Raw genomic sequence first — 6,000 nt, 5'->3', positions numbered from 1 at the left:
AAGTTTCCATCCATTGGGGGATTTTTCAGTTCCTTGTGGAAGTCATGGCTTTGTACCATGATGAAGTCAAACAGTTACAGAGGGATTCACACCAAGTGTGATAAACAGAAGACTCCTAGATATTCAGTCCTCCTGTCTTTAGAAAGAACTTTGTAGCATCAGCCAAGCACTCACTATCTTAAAAGTTGCAGGACTGCATGAAGAGCAGGTATCAGGGACAAACTTGCCCAAGTCACTCCTGTGGCCTGCATCATTGGCTCTTTGCTGAAACAATCTGTCCCATCTGCCTTTCTTTGTCAGGGACTCTCTCTTTGCTGTCATTTATAAAATGAAACATCTTTATTTTCTCCTATTTTCTGACCGTCATTTACACTGTGCTAATTTCCTTGCTGGGATCACAGCTATTTAAATTTTAGGGCCCCTTGATGCTTATTATATAACTTATGGGGCACTCTGACCCTAGAATCTTGTTCTATTCCATTCACAATAACAATCACCAATTGTAAGGTTTTTCTCCTTGAATTAGACACTGGCATCTGTCCCCAGTTTTAAGATGCTATAAATTACAGTATAATTCAGAGTGTAAATGGCACATTCCTTTTGGTGTGTGTTAGAAATATTCATTGTATGTGTGTCTTATTTCTTGTATTACTTTAAGTTCTTAAAGGAGAGGACTGTTTCTTACTTAAAATTTCATCTTTTGAAGTGTTTAATCAAGAACCCCCAGAAACCGTCATCAACTGTGCACTAATATGTATGTTTTGTGTCCCTCATATCTAGTATAATCTTCTTTTGTACTCTTGCATATTTCTATATGAGACTGTGTTTCACACAGGTTTTTATATTCAGCAACGGACATTTAAGATGCATGCAAAGATGTTTTTTGAATGAGGCGTTGGTTGAGTAAAGACTGGTTGACTAGGTGGTTGGGTAGGTGGATGGACAGATGGAAGGGGAGGTGACTGATTGGTGGATGCATGGTTGGATAAGCAGGTGAGTGGATAGGTCAGTGAATGGATGAGCACCAACTCTTAATATTAACCAAATTCTTTTTCAAAATAAGCTTGGATTTACACAAGTCTACTCTTCCTGCCTTCCTTTTAGGATATCTTTAACTAATTAGATATCTGAAATTAACTTGTAAAAGTTATGAATTGTTCAGAAGTGTTTTCATTTACAAGCAATTCAGGAGGCTGTGCAACAGGGATGTGCTATGAGACCCTGACCCAGAGCTCTCTTGCATCCCACACAGGGCCCTGTCACACACTGCAGGTCTCTCTAAGAGAACCACTGAAGTCTACTTCTCAGTTTGTTGTTTTCCTAACAGCAGCAGAACACTCTCCAAAGAGCTGCTTTAAGGAAAAAAATTAATCTGAGGAGCAGTAGGGAGGGGAAGAAGAAGAAGCCCAGAAAGGAGAACCCAGCTGCCTGCTACCATCTTGGCCATGCTGTGGCAGTGGCCAGAGTCTCAGTTTCCCCATCAGGAAAATAAGGGCCATGGGCTGATTTGTTTCAGGAGTTCCTTCCCTCTCTAAAGTGTCCTGATTCTAGGTGTGCCAAAACAGAGATTCTATCATTTCATGTACAAGTTCTGCACAGGAAGCCAGAAGCCTGTGTCCCCTGCCTCATTGCTTGTGGGATACTAGGCCAAAGTCTCACATTAATCTCAGGAACTCTGTTTGAAATCCTTATGAAAGTGTGGACAAGTTGTGTATGGGCCAGGATGTGGGGAGGGGCAAGCAAGAGAGCAAGTACCTTGTAGTATTTGAAGCTGAAAACCAACAATAGTCATTTTCATAGCAACTGTACTCTGGTTACACAACTTATCATTTCTAACTCTAGGCCATTCGTAAGACATGAAATTGGGTCACTTGGTAATTTTAAAGCCTTTATACTATTTTAAATTCAAATGTTTCTAAAACATACTTTTCCTGATTTCTGGGTTATTTGTTTGGTTTCTCTTGTTTTTGTTTTTAACTGAAGGACTGTGAGGTGGGAGTATAGCTCAGGGGAGATTACATGTGTCTTAGTTAGGGTCTCTAGTGTTGTGATTAAACACCATGACCAGAATTAACTTGGGGAGGCAAGGGTTTGTTTCATCTTACCTTCCAAATCACATTCCATCCTTGAAGAACGTCAAGGCAAGAACTCAAGGCAGAAACCTGTAGACACAAACTGAGCCAGAGGCCATGGAAGAGTGCTCTTACTGGCTTGCTTCTGGTAGCTTGTTAAGTTTGTTTTCTCATGCACCTCAGGATTTCTTGCTTAGGGGGAGAGCCACTCACATGGATCTGGGTCTTCCCATATCAATCATTAATCAAGAAAATACCTCCCACAGGCATGTCTACAGCCCAATCTTAAGGAGGCATTTTCTTCATTGAGGCTCCATTCTCTCTGATAACTGTAGATTATGTCAAGTTGATAAAATCTATATCCAGTTCAACATGATAACCCTTCATGAGGCCTTGGGTTCTCTCCACATCTGTAAAGGAATCCTTGCGCCTGTGTAACACCTACTACTTTTCTCTTCTTCCCTTTCCTTCTCTCCTTCCTCCTCTTCCCCTTCCTTCTCCTCCCCTTCCTCATCATCTTCCCCCTCCACTTCCTCTTCCCCTTCCTTCTCTTCTCCTTCTTCTCTTTCTCTTTTTCTAATCTCAAGCTTTCAAAGAGATGTGTGCATTTTGTTGCAGTTGTCTTCTTTGATTTTGAACCATCATAAAGTATGAGCAAAGGAAAGGTGATCAACAGATTTGGGAAGAGGAAAAACATCATTAAAGTTGCTTTTCGGGGGGAGCTCACATGCACAGAATAGGAATTGTGTCATTCGCCTGGGAAAGAGAGTAGCAGAGAGACAGATGTTTCTCTCATTATTTTTGTTCCCAGTCACCCTTGCTGTTGCACATGTCACCACATAAGAGGGCAACCAGCACAGAGCAGGACAGCAGTGTGTCACCTGTTCTTGTGGCTTCCCCAGCACAGGAAGCAGAGCTTGAGTTGCTTGAGTCTTAGAGACATAGATTTAGTGTACATATATCACACAATCATTTGTTCCCAACCTCATGAAGCAGCACTGGACTATTCCCTGCCCACCTAGCATCTTATTGAGTGGCTCTTGGTGGGTGGACATTTGGTAAGAGACTGAAAACAAAACCACCCCCCAAAGTGGGTGTTTTTCTCCTTCTAGTTTACCTTAATACACATGCAATAAAGTTATGTGTTTTCACTGCATATAAGTACCTTTGGACCTGGTAAGAAGTTTCCAAAGCTTCTCTCTGTCTCTGTCCCTGTCCCTGTCCCTGTCCCTGTCCCTGTCCCTGTCCCTGTCCCTGTCCCTGTCCCTGTCCCTGTCTCTGTCTCTGTCTCTCTCTCTTGCTTTGTCTCTCTCTCTCTTTCTCTCTCTTTCTGTATGTGTGTGTGTTATGCAGGCATTGTATTGTATGACATATATGTCTGCATGTTTGTGATGATGTGCACACGCATACGTATATTCATGAAGGGCAAAGGGCAACACTGAGTGTCTTCCTTCATTATTCTTCACCTTAGTTTTTTAGGGAGGGTCTCTCACTGGCCCTAGAGTTCACTAGTTAAGTTAGGCTGCCTGGCTAATGATCTCTGTGAATCCACCGATCTCCAAGCATTCCAGCTCTGAGGTGATAGACCCTGAGCACTGTGCCCAGCTTCAAGTGGGTGCTAGGGACCTGAACTCAGTCCTTGTGCATTCAACATTTTCCCAATTGAGCCCTCTCTCCAGTCATCTAGCTCTCTTGTTCAGAGAATGTATCTTTCCTGGGTTAACTCAGAGTCGCCCTTGCAAACACGCAGAGCTCCCAGAAGTTCAGGAAATGCTGCATTCTTGTCTGTGTTGGGCAGGATTTCCTGCAAAGGGTCAAGAAAACATACTTTCCCAATGGTCTTTGTTTAAATTACAGAAAGTCCTTGTCTCCAATTGGAGAAGCTGTTAGTCACTGCCATGGCAACAAAGGAAGATGGGCAGACCACTCCTTGGCACTGTTCACAAACCCTTCTCAGCTAAAGCAAGGGAGAGACCTATGTGTTTCTGAATCTGCCCCATGGCTTGCCACACTTCCCCAGTTTACCTCATTGGTAAAACAGGACAACTGGAACCTGAAGACATGAAAAGACATGAACTGACATGCTGGAGGTCTAGTCTGGTCATGAGTGTTCCTGCTCAAAACATCCTCACCATCTGTCTCCTTGTGAATGATGGAAAGGAGTACCTGCATCCAGCAAAAGCATTGGGCAGAGTCAGAAATTGCCCCTTAAATCTCAGAGTGACAGTCTCAATGTCTTGCACATCATAAATTCCTAAATGGGTTAGTAAGGGAAAGCTATTAGGTGGATAACTGGTCTAGAATGTGGGATGCCTGCTTCAGGGTCTAACACTAATCTGGCAACAATGAAAGTAACAATTGGAGCAATGAGCAGAGGATCTTGGATGTGACTCTAAAGATCTGTAGAGCCCAAGTTCTGTCCTCAACAACTAGAAGTGGCTAGGCTCCTGGCTGCAGGTGTCTGTGAGTGTATGATTGTTAGGCCTTCCTGTAGGCCCTTTAAGGAGCTTGTCCTATGGTGACATCATAGGGTTTGTTTGTGGCTATTTGGAGGTGGAAGTCCACAGTAAATACCCAGGGCCATTTTCCCGGTCAATGTTTTCCAGAACGGCCCCATTAGGAAGCTGCTTTTCAAAGCTTTCTTTCCCTGTGTCCTCAGAACAACCCATTTGCTGTGTAGCTGAGTGCAGAGTGAAGGTCAATGCCAACCAAAATACCAGGGATGAAGAAGGCTTCTAACAAGGTTAAAAGCAAAGGTAAGTGATATGGAAAAATATACTCAGAAAAGTGGATTGCCACTGGCCTGACTTTTAGAAAGAGTTAATAGTAGTCATCTCTTGAAAAGAAAAGAAAAAAAGGTGCAGCCAGTCATAGACATAAGAATCTTTGAATTGTGGTATGGTAGCTCAGAATTTTCTAGGCCAGGGAGGAAGGGAAACTTCTTCCCTATGGCCACTGATAGGATCCTTTGATCAAATCAATAGGATCTCCCATCACTCAGTGAAGTCACCAGAAAGAAGCTGTGTGGGTTGGTTACCTTGAAGGGAAACAGTATTTCAACTCCAGTCTGGAGTAACTACGTTAATATAATTAATATGGGGGCTTATGTTTTCATCCGTGCACTGTTTCAGAAATTCTGGTTGCTTTAGATATTAATAAATTGACACAGGAAAATTTCACGTGTGTGCATACACACACACACACATCTTCAGAATAACTTGAGTAGAAAATGGACTCTTCATTTCAGTCAAGTTCATTGTAAGGTCTTAAAGCCACATCCTTCTGGGCTCAGGTCAACTGAATGACCCAGGCACATCAAGTGGGGTGTATTTGATCCCAGACGCTGTTTCAGAGTCCATTCTCTTCTGCCAGGAAGTTAATTAGGGAATTCAGCTTTCAGTTTGGGTTTCTGAAGACACACAAAACGTATAAAAGACGGCTACCCACTTTATAAATGCCTAAAGATAACAGCAATGTGATTTACTTTACATAAATGTGAGACAGTTAAAGCTATGCAGCCAAAAGGCTGGATGGTAGTGACCATTCTTGGAAGGTGAGAGCTAGTGTTCTAAGAGACTTAGCTTATTGATCTGGGCACTGGTTACAACAGAATATTCAGTTGCAATCATGCTATTTTGTGCACACTGTTTGTTTACAAGTTACAGACCAATAACATTTAAGCTGATAAGTAATGCAGAACTAGGGTCAGAGGTACCCCCACATCAGGACATAGCCTGCTTTAGGAAGTGAAGTTTATGCCGGGTTGAGATTGATGGGAGCCCCGTGAATCAGTGGTGCCCACTCATTCCTGAAACCTAGAACAATTCTTGGCACATACCAGGCTCTCAATAAACAGTTGTCAAGAAAGTGAATGGATTGATGAGTTAAATATGCACATTTTCCAAACAAAGGATTCAATAACACAGTT

This window comes from Mus caroli, unplaced genomic scaffold (genome assembly GCF_978045245.1).
Source record: "Mus caroli unplaced genomic scaffold, Mus_caroli_1 scaffold_1, whole genome shotgun sequence".
NCBI classification, from domain to species: domain Eukaryota; kingdom Metazoa; phylum Chordata; class Mammalia; order Rodentia; family Muridae; genus Mus; species Mus caroli.
The sequence above is the reverse complement of the archived record's forward strand: the minus strand, read 5'-3'. Positions refer to the sequence as shown.